General features: G+C 37.4%; 1 protein-coding gene and 1 pseudogene across 3 annotated transcripts in view; both read right to left on the reverse strand.

Moving 5' to 3' along the window:
- RASAL2 (RAS protein activator like 2) overlaps nt 1-14,338 on the reverse strand; it is a 334,704-nt gene that overhangs the window by 271,571 nt on the left and 48,795 nt on the right. The window lies entirely within an intron of this gene.
- Nucleotides 6,021-9,049, reverse strand: LOC138144241 (vesicle transport through interaction with t-SNAREs homolog 1B pseudogene; annotated as a pseudogene).

The raw sequence follows: 14,338 nt of genomic DNA on the forward strand, positions 1-14,338 counted from the left end.
CTGGCTCTAGCACAGTCATGCATACTTCACCTCCATTGGGAAAGACAGTAATCTTTCTACAATTTAGTGAATCATATGGTCATGAGACATATCGGAAAATCACAAATCTAGAGCCAGAAAGGGCTTCAAAAACCATCTAGTCTGACCTCCTCATTATACAGACAAAGAATCTTGTCCTGAGCATTAAGTAAACAAAATTTCAACCCCAAGACATCTTACTCTAAAACTAATCTTCATTCCATTATCCTGTGTTTTTCAAGAATTACAAAAGAAAAAATTATCACACTGAAGCCTAACTAATGATAAGCCTCTCTACATTCAGCTGCTCCAGTTCTCAGACAACAAATTTATATCCCATCACTAAACATAAACTTAAAACCAGTTTGGGGGAACCTGCCAACAGGTTTTTGTATAGTCTTTGAGAATCTAGGGTCATCTCTATACTATTATGAAGAATTATGAGAAGATTTATCATGAGATAAATACAACAAACTACCTACTACAGCTTAAAGTGTAATTTATATGTCAACTATTACTCAAATGGTATAATAATCATATGCATTTGCTCTAGAAAATAAAAATGTTTAAAAGATGAATATTGATTACAGAATGGATAGGAAGCCACTGGAGTATGGGAATGATGTGGTTGCACCTACAATATCAATTTGGCAAATATAGGGAAGATGAATTGCAATGGGAAAAGATGTAAGAGAGGAAAAACCAATTAGGAAGCTACTGTAATAGTCCAGATGTAATGAAAGTCTGAGGAGGCTGGTGGCTTTAGAGTAACACCAAGGTTTCCAACTGTGGTGGACTAGTAGGATGATGGTACCCTCTAAAGAAATAAGGAAGTTCAGAAAAGATGTGGGTTTTACGGAAAAGATAATGTGACAGATCTGGAATGCAGGCTTCAACCCATTTATATTTTCTCATTCTGTGTGAATCACCATGGCCCACAAAAAAAAAGAAAGGAAAAAAACAAGAAGGGGAAGGTTTCTTACTGGACTCAGAGCCTGCGCCAAGCAAAGCATGAATGGACCTAATAATAGCTGGCATTTATAAAGTATTTTAAAGTTTGCAAAGCCTAAGAGTGAGAAACATTCTGTGACTTGCCCAGAGTTAGTCTAGTAAGTGACCAAGGTGGCATGTGAAGCAGGTCTTCTTGATGCCAGGTCAAGAACTCTATTCCCTATGCCACCTAACTGATGATCTGAAGGGAGAGGAGGACAGGATGTGAATATAATGGGGCGAGTGGAGTTCTGCCTATACAGTTGCTCCTGCAGGTGTGCCTACTGAGTTTAGGTTATAACCTTAAAGCAGAAGGGCAGAGGTTAGGAGCTTGCAGAGCCTGGAGAGGCCAGTGGTAGAGGGGGACAAGAAGGAAAATATTGAAGAGGAAACAGGATGGTGCTGGAGACAAGCCCTGTGACTGGCTACTTTTAGGAGAATGAAATAAAACCCATCTTTAACTCCCCATAGTTACTCCTTGGGATCATGCCACATGACAACCACTTTGAAGACTACTGCTCAGGTTATAGTCTTCTACATTTTTTGACCACTGACATTACTGAATTAAAGAGACTACCTTTGGTAGTAAAAAGTTTTGTTCTGATTTTTTTTTTTCAGCAATCGGGATTAAGTAACTTGCTCAAGGTTACATGGCCAGTTATTCCTGGGTGTGGTGCTGAGTATCTGTGCCCGGATTTGATCCAGGTCATCCCAACACTGGAGCCGGTGCTCTTACTTGCTGTGCTACCTGGCCACCCTGTTCTGATCTTTTAAAAGACTGATCTCTTTACTGACAGTCTAAACAAAAATGACAAGTACTTCATGGATTAGTGAGATGTTTTGCTTAATAATGAAATGTCTCAACTAGAAAATAAATCACTATTTTTTCTTTAAGTGTTTATCATTTAGTACCATCTGTTTCATCCTTAAAGGACAAATATTTTACCAACTACCTTTCACAAGTTTTTTATCATCTCAACTTAGTATTGATTTTTTTCTTTCCACTTCCATGTGAAAGGGAGCTCTTTTAGTCTTTAAATCATATTAGAAATGTCCATCAGCATCAGTAGAGGGAATTTTCACTCATTCATTGGAAGTTCCCAAACACCATGAAATTACAAGTTCACACCTCAAAAAAAAAAAATGCCTCCCTCTTCACATTGCCTTTGTGTGTATGGCTCCAACCTTTTCACAATGACCAAACCCCCCCCCCCAAAACCTGATATCTATGATCATTTGAACTGCTTACTCGATTTTCTTTCTGTGCCACATTATCCATAAAACCAATCCATCCATCATTAAAAACAAATATGAAACAAGGAGGGAAGGAACATCCAAGATTGGGCGGCCAGGTGGCTCAGCGAGTAAGAGCACCAGCTCCAGTGTTGTAAGGGTTATGGGATTTAAAGATCTTCCATGCCCTGTTGGACTTGCTGATGTAGCAGGAAGGGGCGGAGCAAGAGGAAGCGGAAGCCAAGCTAGCGTTCCTGCGTTGGCTGGCGGTGGTGGTGACGGCGGCAGCAGCAGAGGCAGTGGCAGCGCGAAGCCCTTTTTGAGTTAGGACTGCTAAGGACTTTCTGCTAAGGACTCCTGCTGAGGACTGCCAGGGGCCGGAGCTGCTGGGAGCGAGCTTCCAGGACGCTGGGTGGTTGCTGTGTGTGGGGAGAGGAGGACCTTTGCCTGAGGTAGCCTGTTCTGTTTTAAAGGCTTGAAAATGTGGGTGCTTTCTACTTTATCTACCTGTGCCAATATCATAACTACTCTGATGGCTTTCACTTTCTGGTTTTGGGACTCAGTCTTTTGGTATCTTAATAAATTTTCTAGTTTATTTCCTCATATGGCAAACATGACGTATTTTGTAATGGATAATTATATTAGCATATTTGTAATCTCTATAGGCATTGTGAATATGGCATTGCTGATACAAGTGTCGGGATGACCTCGATCAAATCCGGGCCCAGATACTCAGCACCACACCCAGAAATAACTGGCCGTGTAACCTTGAGCAAGTTACTTAACCCCGATTGCTTTAAAAAAAAAAAAAAGAACATCCAAGATCATCACTTTAAAGTAAACCAAAATGTCTTAATAAATTCTATATCATTTTGTCAATTTGTCTCTCCTCCTATCATCAACCATTCACTGTAAATAAATAGGAGTAACTAAAAACATGATCCAAGAAATTTTCTAAACAACCTAATAGTGGGAAGTAAAGGAAAGAAAGAGTTAATTAAATAATCCATTTTTAACAAGTCAGCTTCACCTATTCTAGTCCCAAACTCCAAGAATCAGAAGATGGAAGATGATCATGGCTGCAGAGCTGGGAGGAAAAGCAGAGGCCATCTACTGCAATCCATACATTTTACACATGAAGAAACTGAAGTCCAGAAGAGCTAAGTCATTTGCTATGGACACAATATTGTAAGTGAAAGAGGAATGATGAGCTTGCTCTTTTCTTCATGTGATTCTTAAGTCCACATTCTCTTCTTATTTTTATTTCAAAAGAAGAACAATGGCATTTAAAAAAATATGAAGCTTATTTAATCAAACAGAATATCCACAAACAATCTTTCCTTCAAAGACCACCTCAAATTTACAAGCATCATAGAAATTTCACTTCATTAGGGCCTATACCAGGGTGATGGCAGTGTCTGAGGAGAGAAGAAGGCATATATGAGAGATATTATTAAGCACCAGATGATCAATAAAATTTGGCAAAAGACTGGTTAAGGGAAACTGAGAAAGTGAGAGAGTCATGAATGATACATCATTGGGAGCCTAAGTAACTGGGAGGATGATGATGCCTTTGACAGTAAGAATGAGGCAGACTATTTCCTTTTTTTGTTTTGTTTTTTTTTCTTTCTCGTGTTTTTTCCATTCGTTATAATTCTTCTATGCAACATGACTAATGTGAAAAAGTGTTTAATAAGAATGTATGTGTGGAGTCCATATCAGATTGCAAGCTGTCTGAGGGAGAGGGAGAAAATTTAAAACTTATGGAAGCAAATGTTGAAAACTAAAAATAAATAACTTAATAGAAAAAGAAAATTAAGAAGAGGGGAGGGCTTCAGGAAAAAGATTATGGGTTCAGTTTTAGACTTGGTGAGTTTAAGATATCCTTGGGATATCTATTTCAAGATGAGCAATAGATAGTTTGAGATTAGAGAATGGAAATTAGGAGAGGATAGGGCTCAATAAACAGATTTGGGAACCATATACATAGAGATAATAATTGAACCCATGGGAGCTGATGAGATCACTAAGCTAAATATCAAGGAACAAGAAAAGGGAGCCCAGGACAGAACCTTGGGGTATATCCACAGTAAGAGGGCTTGACCTGGATGAAGATCCAGCAAAGGAGACTGAGGAGTAGTCCAACAAGTAGGATGAAAATCAGGAGATTAAAGTCACAAAAAAAACTAGAGAGAAGAGAGTATCAAGGAAAAGAAGATGACTGACTGGCTCTGCAAAGATTGCAGAGAGGTCAAGAAGGATTAAGAATGAGAAAAGGTTCCAATAACTTTGCAAAGAGCAGTTTCAAATTGCAGTCAAACTGCAAAGAAGGAAATGAAAGAAAAGGGAGAGGAGGTAATAATAGTAGACAATCTTCTCAGGGAGGTTCAGCCTCAAAAAGGAAGAGAGATATAGGATGATAGTAAAGATGGATGGATCAAGTAATATTTTGGATAGTTTTTGTTTTGTTTTAAGGGTAGAGAGACAGGACTGTGTTTTTAGGGAGCAGGGAAGTAGCCCATAGATAAAGATTAAATATTAGTGAGAGAGTAGGGATGATAGAGGTTGCAATCTGCTAGAGAAAATAGAATGGCATTTGCGCATGTAGAGAAGTTTACCTTGACAAGGAAAAGGACCACCTCTTCATGTGAGACAAGAGTGCAGGAGAAGATAGTGGTAGAAATTATCTGAGTGATCTGAGAGGAGAAGAGGATAAGAGGGAGCTCTAGGAGAATGGACGCAATTTTTACTATTAGAGGGCAAAATATAGAATCCACAAGTCATTTCCTGGAGGGAACCCCAAAATTACAAGTCCAAGGAATGGCATAGCCAAAATCCAGAAGCTTCATATCAAAGAAAAATACTGTAAGCATCCAGAAAGAAGCAGTTTAAATATCAAGAAACCACAATTAGGGTGATAAAATTTCTGGCAACTTCAACTGTAAATAAGAGAAAAAACTTGGAATATAACATTCCAAAAATATAACTTATCTTGCAAAGTTGAGTATAATCCTACAAAGAGGAGAAAAAAGGATTTTTAAAGGAATAGAGAACGTTTAAGTATCCCTGACTTTAAGACCAGACCCCCAAATGCAAAAACGAAACTCAAGAGAAACCTATAAAGGTTGATTTATCTGAATAATAGGATGGAACTGTATAGTGATAAACAGTCAACATGAGGGAGAAGAAACAAGAACTTTAATATCTTGTTTTCCTGAATATAGCAAGCCAGCATTTCTTCCACAAGGTTTTTCCACAATGGACATTCGAGAGTTCTACTAAGGTATTTAAGGGATATTAATATATCTCTTTAATAATAGAGGGACTGGCTACATCAGTACTGCCTTGATGGGAGCACTGTGTTCTAACAATCATTCTTTTAAAGGCTTTCCCATTTTTGGTTACCACTATTACTACATTCAGTAACTGGTTTCTTTTAGTTCACTGTGAGCTAATTAGAATGTCGTATAAATTAAAAGAACTACTAAACATAGCACTCATTACCTTGGTTTAGCACGTCAGCCTTGTTATCATTAATTGACATTGTCATCATTCTTGCTACAATCTGTGTGTTTAACATGCATCTAGCCCATCACAGTAGAGCAAGCTCTTTAGCTAAATCTCTTGTATTTATAGGTTCAAAAGGAAGTGAAAGAGAAGGCAAGTATGGTCACTGAAGTCCTGATTCCAAAACAGGAATAAGAACTCGGTACTTTCAAAAGAAAGCCTCCCAAAGAGGGCCAGGTACAGAAGGATGATGAGGGGAAGCAATAGTTTATTTATTGTCTGCTACTTTTCTGAAAATTGAATTGTAGGATCCTTTAGCTTCTGCTCAAGTTTTTATTTGCATTTACCAGTCAAATCCAATTGGTCTCTTTGATCCTCCAGTTTTTTAATGATCTTAGTGCCAAAGCAGTCTGTCTCAGTGGCAATTCAGTGGGAACATTCAATGCTTAGTGGCTTAGTTCAGGCTACTGGCACCTTGCAGAAGCAACACTTGGAGACTGTAGGCTACTCACGTGCTCATTCTCTACAGCACATGTCCCATACCTGCCCTGCATTATCCTCAGCCCCCAAGTGCCACTGTCGGTAGATGGTTCATCTCTTGCTGGTCTCTGCCAAGGTCTCCCCAGTAGTGCAGCTTGGCAATAATAGAGTTGTAAAAGGATAGGAGGCAGAGTGGAGCTCCTCCTCTTCCAGATCTGTCAGCATTTCATTTGTTTCCTGTTGCTTCTCACCAAAATCTTTGATTAATTTCTTTTTTCTCTTTGAATTTCATTGGTCCTAGGGAACTACTCAGGAACCACCTTGAGACTGAGGAAGACTATGCATCTTCTCAGAAAATCTCCAAGGAGATGTTGGCTGCCATATCATAGGGCTAGCACCACCCCCCCCTTCTCCTGCACTAATATGGACAAGGCCCTGCCGAGCCCTCAGTTCCCTCCTTCTAGCCTGCTGAGTTAATTCCTCATTCTTGCGTATGAGAAAAGGACTATTTCAGAGAAGCCTAGGAAGTAGGAACTCATGCTGAGTAACGTGAGCAGAACCAAAACATCATTAGGTTGTCACTGTCATCATCATCATCATCATCATCATCATCATCATCATCTTTGGAGCTAGCATTTATATAGCACCTATTATGTTCCAGGCACTGTCCTAAGCACTTTATAAATATTATCTCATTTGATACTTTCAACATCTACCTGGAGTAGATACCATTATTAAACCCATTTTACAGTCGAGGATACTGAAGCATATAGGTTAAATGACTTACCCAAGGTCATATAACTACTAAGTAACAAAAACCATTATTTGAACTCAGATCTTCTTAACTCCAGGTGATCCATCCACTGATCCATCCACTGCACTATCTAGATGACAACAGATATAGAAGGCCAACAACATTCTATAGAAAAAGAACTTTGAAAGACTTAAGAATTCTGATTAAAGCTATGACCAAATATAATTATGTCTCCAGAAGCCCTATGAAGAAACATGTTGCCCACTTCCTGACAGAGATGAATGACTCAAGATGCCCAAGGAGAACATATTTCTGGACATGGTCACTGTGCCAATTCATTTTGCTTAACTATGCTTATTTGTTACAAAGGTATTAGATTTTTTATTTGTTTTCAATTAAGGACATGTAAGAATGAGAGGAATAGCAAGAGTGAGAGGAATAGCAACAATTGTGCTCCCCTCCAAAAAAGAAGAAAAACTAAATAAAAGGGACATAACTTTTTTTTTTTTTAAGTGAATCTGGCTACGTTACTCAGGCTACAAGTACAGAGGCTAACCTGGTGCCACTTGAATCAACATGGGGTCTCTGACCTGCTTCATTTCCAAATTTGGCTGGTTGGCTCCTCATCAGGCAAAAAAGCATTTATGAAATAATTACTGTGCGTTCCAGGCACTGTGCTAACCATTGGGGCTACAAAGAAACTTAAAATAGTCCCTGCCTGCCAAGAGCTCACATCCTATTAGGGAAATAACATGTAAATAGACACAAGCCATATACATATGGAAGCAGCTAAGAAGAACCAAGAAAGGCCTCCTGCAGCTGGTCAGATCTGAAATGAGAAAAAAGAAACCATTCTACGTATAGGATACCAAACAAGTCACTTAACCTCTCTAGGCCTCAGTTTCCTCATCTCTAAAATGAGTTGTTTGGAACCTCTCAGGTCCTGTCCATCTCCATATCTGATTGTATGATTCTATAATCCTTCTAGTTACTAAGATCCAAAATCTCAGAATCACTCAAAGATATTTCTCCTCCTTTTCCACCCGATCTTACTTATCCTGCAAAGATTCAGTTAGCCAATCTTTTTATTACACATCCCCATCATTTTCTTGACCCATCCCTTTCTCTCATTCAGGCCCTTTTCCCTTCTTGCCTGAACTACTGAAATTCCCTCCTTACTAGTCGCCCTGAGAAAAGAGGCCTTTCTTTCTCTCCCTGTCCCCCTATCTAGGCTCTCCTTAAACTATTCTCCAAAAGCTGCCAAATGAAAGTTCTTAAAAGCAAAGACTATGTTGTTTTTCTACTTGAAAATCTATAGTAATTCTTCTGCCTCTAGGAGAAACTGCAAACTTCTCTACCTGGCACTGAAAGCCCTATACAATCTAATAGCCTTCCACCTTTAAACACTGACTTCATATTGTTCCCTTTTCAGTACAGCTAGCAAACTGGCTGAAACTAGGCCCATCTCTTATCTCCATGATTTGCACAAATGGAATCCCTGCCAGACATGCATTCTTTGATCACCTCCATTTAGTTTTCTAGGGGGTCATCTGAGGTGCGACATCCTATGCAACAGACCTTTTCTGATCCCCTTAGGCTAATGATCTGTCTCCTGAAATTACTCTATATTTACTTATTTGTATACATGTTGCATCTCTCTAGTATAATGTAAGCTCTTTGAGGGCAAGGACTGTTTTTTGTTTCTTGTTTCCTTGATACCTAACATATATAATAGTAACAATATTTTAAACTGAATTTTTAAGGCTATAAAAGGACTAATTTTGATATGCCAGATATACTTAAATTCACACAGTATTTAGAACTGAAAGGGACCTCAAAGACTAACTCCCTGATTTGAGAACTGAGGAAACTGACAAGCTGAATAGCTTGTCCGAGGTCCCAGAGGATGTAAGGAACAGAGCCCAAGTTCAAATCCAAGGGTTCTGACTCCAAATCTGGTGCTTTTTTGCTCTGTACCAAGTCAACTCTTCAGACAACCAAAAAGGGAAGGCATATATGCAACAGAAGCTCAAAAATTATAGTATTTACCAATTGATAGGGCTCCATGCTAGCAGTAATTGGACCTTAAAAAATGATGTGTCTAAGGCAAGAGTTCTCAACCTCTCAACTTGGAATGTTATCTTTCAAATATGGACAAACTGACCTGGTCCAGAACTGATGTAGAATAATTTCTGCCTACAATGGCAGTTTCATAATTCAACCAAGGAAAAGTGTGCTCTCATCTAATTGGCTACATTAACTAAGAGGGTATCCAGTAGTTGGACAAGAGACAAGTATTTTGGAGGCAGATTATCAAGTGACACAATTCAGAAAGCAAATTAAATATAATTTCTTTTTACATACAACAGACAATGAATGAATCAGGCTTTACAGATTGATCAAATCTGTCATCCTACATATTTGTGGGGGAAAAGGGGAGGGAAAAAGGATTTAAACCGGATGCAAGATGGCTCCAGTTTTGTGCAATAGAGGAAGAATCCCGTCCTTTTCAATGGATTAATTTTACATTAATGTGGAACAGGAGCAGAACATGAAGACATTCTCCCATTGTTCAAGAATCTCTGTCAAAAAATAGATTGACTATAAAAAGGTAAAGGCCAAGTGGAAAATGGCAAGAATAACAAAAAAATAAAGGGCAAAGAATGGACAGCAAATGGAAAGGAAAACAAAAAGGAAAGAGGAAGGAAGAAAACACTGGAGTAGAGAATAGAAGGTAAAGTGAGAATATTAAAAGAAAGCAAGTCAAATCAACAAGCATTTACTAAGGGTCCACTATGTGTCAGGCACTGCTAATAGATGAGGATTTAAAGAAAAGTAAAAGATAGTCTCTGCTCTCGAGGAGCTTACTGTCTAAAGGGAGAGACAACATGCCAACAACTGTGTACAAACAAGCTGCATACAGGATAAACTGGAAATAATCTCAGAGGGAAGGCATTAAGATAATTTCCTTTGTTCAAATATGAATATATACAGCCAAGGATTGACAGGAAGAAGTCTTCCACAAGGTTGACTGTGCTGAGATGTTATTTGGTTATCCATACCAAGGAAAGAAGATAGTAAGTAACATTTAACACCTAGGACAATAATTCAAGATTCCTTCATTTTTTTTAAGGCTAGGGGTCAGAAGTGAGGAAGAAAATAGAATAATTGGAAAGCTATGAGGTTTGGTAACCTACAGTAGTTGGACAAGATTTCAAAAAATTTCAAAAGGCAATATTCAGAGTTGCCTAAGTACATAAAAAATTAATTTACGTATATACATAGGTAAACATACAAGTTGGGGTTTTAAGTTTTAAATGACCTTAGACAACTTAACTTAAAAAAAATATTTGAGTTAAACTGTGTACCTTTCTCAGCCTAGCACAGAAAACACTTAAGTATTTGTTGAATTGCAGGGGCAATTCTTTCAAATTACTTTAGTACACAGAGAGTTCCTGGAGATGGGAGGAGAAAGGAAACCAGGCAGAGTATGGCATGCCATGTGGCATATAATAAAGAGGAGGATGGGAGGAAAAGGAAGAGAGAAAACAAACAGGAAACACAAAAGGGGAAGGTGGGCAGAAAGGAAAGAGGAGGGGAAGAAAGAAGGAAAAGGAAATAGTGTGAAGAAGAAGAAGAAAAAATCACATAGTCTGAGTAAATGACTGAGTGAATACCATGATAACATTGAAGAAATATATCTAAATTTACAAGCATTTAGAAATAAAGTTAAGGTTATTTAGCCTGTGTGCTCCCCTCATTTGCCAATTTGACCATTCACCATAAACTAATCTAAGACAATAAGAGCTGACAAGATAAAGGGTGGGGAAAGGTAAAACTGTCCAATGAATATAACCAAATGGAATAAAGAGGTTAAGGAATAACAATTTTAAATCAAAGCAATTATCCTTACAACTAGAATCTGAATTTTGTCATAAAGCTTTGTATTAACCATTTAAAATAAGGACCTACACTTAACACCCACACAAAAAAACTAGCCGTGTAACCTTGGACAAGTTACTTAACCCCAATTGTCCTCCAAAAGGCAAAAAAAAAAAAAAAAAAGGGGGCCTAACTAAATAACTATAATATATAACTTTGTTACAAAGTTATAAATTATTAAAGTTGTACTAAAAAGAAATAGGCCAGAATTAGAACAATTAGAAATGGCCAGAAGCTATAAAGCTGGAAGGCATCACCTATGTTATTCACTAACCTTGGCATATAGGCCTAGCTCTTTATATAGACATCTCTACCCACAGCTTAGCCTGACATACTCCATGCTGAGAGGAGGTGGGTGTGAGAAAGGTTACTGCCATCCATCACTTTGAAAATTAATAGCATGATAATAGTTAAGGGAATAAAGGTACAGCACTGTGTGAACTTACGTCAAATACAATTCGCCACCAGAAAAGCGTAGGCCAAGTCCATTCATAACATTCCCTTCCCAAGGCCACCTACAAGTTAACTCATTATCCAAATGCCAAAGACAGCAGCATGCACACATTCTCAGCCAATAAGTCACTGCTATAAAAGCTGCATAAACATTTCCAGCCCAATCAGCTATTAATAATAGAATGAGACAGGAAAACAGTTTCCGAGTATCTCACGGATAGCTAGAATTCAACAGCTTTGAAAGCAAAAGATGTAAAAATGTTTCCAACTTATGTTTTTAGAGCATCTCATAGAACAAAATATGTTGTTATTTTTTCTATATGCATTTTAGAACATCAAAAAATAGAAAATGTACTCTGCTTGGATTTGGAGAGAAAGGATTTAGTCTCAGAATAATTCCTACGTCTTGTGAAATATTAGCACTTAAAGTTACATAAAAGTTTATAGACTATACTGCCATCAATTTTTTAAAAAGTTAATGTCAAAATCTTTCTAGAACTTCAGGTTCAGGGGAAGATTAGGGAAAAGATTAGGAAGCTTATGCCTCATTTAGCTATAATTAAGAGCCATATTTGTTGAAATAAAAATAACTGTTTAAAAAAAAAACCTGATTCCTCTGAATGCCATCTCATGATATTATTTAACACATTAAATGCTGTGTATAAATCAAATGTATGGTTCTTCCCTCAAAGGAATTTACAAGAGAACTTAGCCACAGACAAATGAAGAATATTTGTTCACTGAACATTTGTAACAGCTGTTGGAATATACAGAATTAACTATAGAGTTTCAATAGAAACAAAAGTTATTTTTTCCTTACTATCTTATGGACAAATCCTAATTTTAGCACTGATATCTATCATGTTCACAGTAAAAAAATACATTCACAATTCTTATACCCCAGTCTAGTGAATTAAAAAAAAACAACTTGGAAAAATATCTGAACAGCCATTCCTACTGAAAATTGAAAAATAAGGCACCTGTTAAAGTTAATGGTTCCTTATTTAAAACGTTCTTTCTTTTCCTTCTCAGAAGTTCTAATCCAGGGCTTCGTTTTGGCATGGGGGAACAAGCCAAGAAGGTCAAGGTTCTATCAGACCCAGGAAAGCTGAAAAAGTAGAGTATGGCCCAAGTTATACCCTGCAGGTCTGACACGCCAGAAAGGATGGTTTCATTCCTTCTATCTGTATCCACAGTGCTAGGCACACAGTGGGTGCCTATAAAATTCTCATTGATCAACTGATTGATTGACCAGCTTAGTTTAGAGAGTCTTGGAGTCAGTATCATGTGAGTTGAAGGGTGATTAATTTTTGGTCATAACAATATCCAAAGTCTACTGAATCATCATCATAAAGTTCACATTTGTATAACGTGAAAATTTACAAAATGCTTTTCTCAGAAAAGACAGGTAACATACAGGGTGGGTATCACAAGTATTATTTTCCTTATTTTACAGATGAGGAAATTGAGATTAAAAGATACAAAATTATTTGTTAAATGTCACACAGCTTGTGTCCCAGCTTGGATATGAACCAAGTTCTCCTGGTTGCAAATCATTCTTTCTAGTATACAATCCTATCATCGTTATCATCATCAGAACTGACATATATATATATATATATATATATACATATATATATATATATATATTAATGTTTGTGAACATTTTACAAGGAGGGAAATAAACCAGATCCACAAAATCACAGACTAAGTAATGAATTCTTAAGTTCTTTTCCCTAAAATTTTGTACCCCAAAGTAAGATATACAGGCAATGGGGTATAGAAATCCACCTTGCCCTATAAGAAAGTAGGGGGTAAGAGGAAGGATGGGAGGATATGAGAGGGCACACTGGGGGAAGGAGTAATCAGTATGCTTGCCATCTTGGGGTGGGATATAGGAGAGAGATGGGAAGAAAATCTGGAACTCAAAATCTTATGGAAATCAATGTTGCAAACTAAAAATAAATAAATTCTGAAAAAAATAAGCAAAACAAAAAACAAAAAAAATATAAAAAAACAAAAAACCTTGTACTCAACCTGAAGTCCTTATTTAAGGAGACCTTTGAGAAGTGAGTTCCTCTGACAATTGAGCACAGATTTTTTTCCCCTTTAAATTAAGTCTGTTTTCTTCTAAATTCTGTATAGTGTTCCAAACTACCTTAACTTTTAGAGTTACTTTATCCTCCTAAATGGGTCAATTTTTTAAAAAATTCCATCATACAAAATACTGTTTTCAATTAGGTTATTTTGCATTTGGCATGAGCTTTGCTAGTGAAGTATTATATAGAATAATTTGTTTTCCACTGTGAAAGTTGGCTGTGAAGAATACGTACATTTAAAATCATGGAACATTGGAGTTGGAAGGAACCTAGAAGAAAATGTTCTATAAAACTGCCAAGATCTCAGAAGACATTGGTTCAGATCCTGCCAAGATCAAACATTCCAAATACCCATTTGACAGATGAAGGAACTCAAGTCAACAGAAGGAAAGAAGTAATCTGCCCAAGATCACATCATGAATCAGTGGTAGAGTTCAGGCTAGGAGCCAGGGCTCCTGAGTGCCAGGACAGCGGACTTCCCAAAATTACTAAGATGTTTACATACACGGTAAAATATGAACTTAGTGACTTCAAAGTGGAAAACCATACAAATGAATTACCACACACAAGTGGGGCTACTTCTATGAAACTGAGCTCAAATTTTACTCTGTTTCACAAAAATATAGTTTCTTAAAAAAAATAAAGCAGTTGTACAATTTAACTATAGACAAAGTTTGGACATTGATTCCCTATGAAACTCAAGTCAAGGAAAAGCTAAAAAAGAGGGTTGGTCCTTGGGAGAAGTTGGGTGAGTAAACATTCCCTGACAAATTCTGAAAATAGCACTGTTTTAAGCTATTTAAACAAGGCACACTTTAATACAATGTTTCCCAGCTAGAGGTCTGTAGCAAATCTTTATCAG

Source organism: Petaurus breviceps, unplaced genomic scaffold, assembly GCF_028583685.1.
Source record: "Petaurus breviceps papuanus isolate PSGF00001 unplaced genomic scaffold, PetGlider_PUasm1.0 90692, whole genome shotgun sequence".
In the NCBI taxonomy this organism is placed as follows: Eukaryota; Metazoa; Chordata; class Mammalia; order Diprotodontia; family Petauridae; genus Petaurus; species Petaurus breviceps.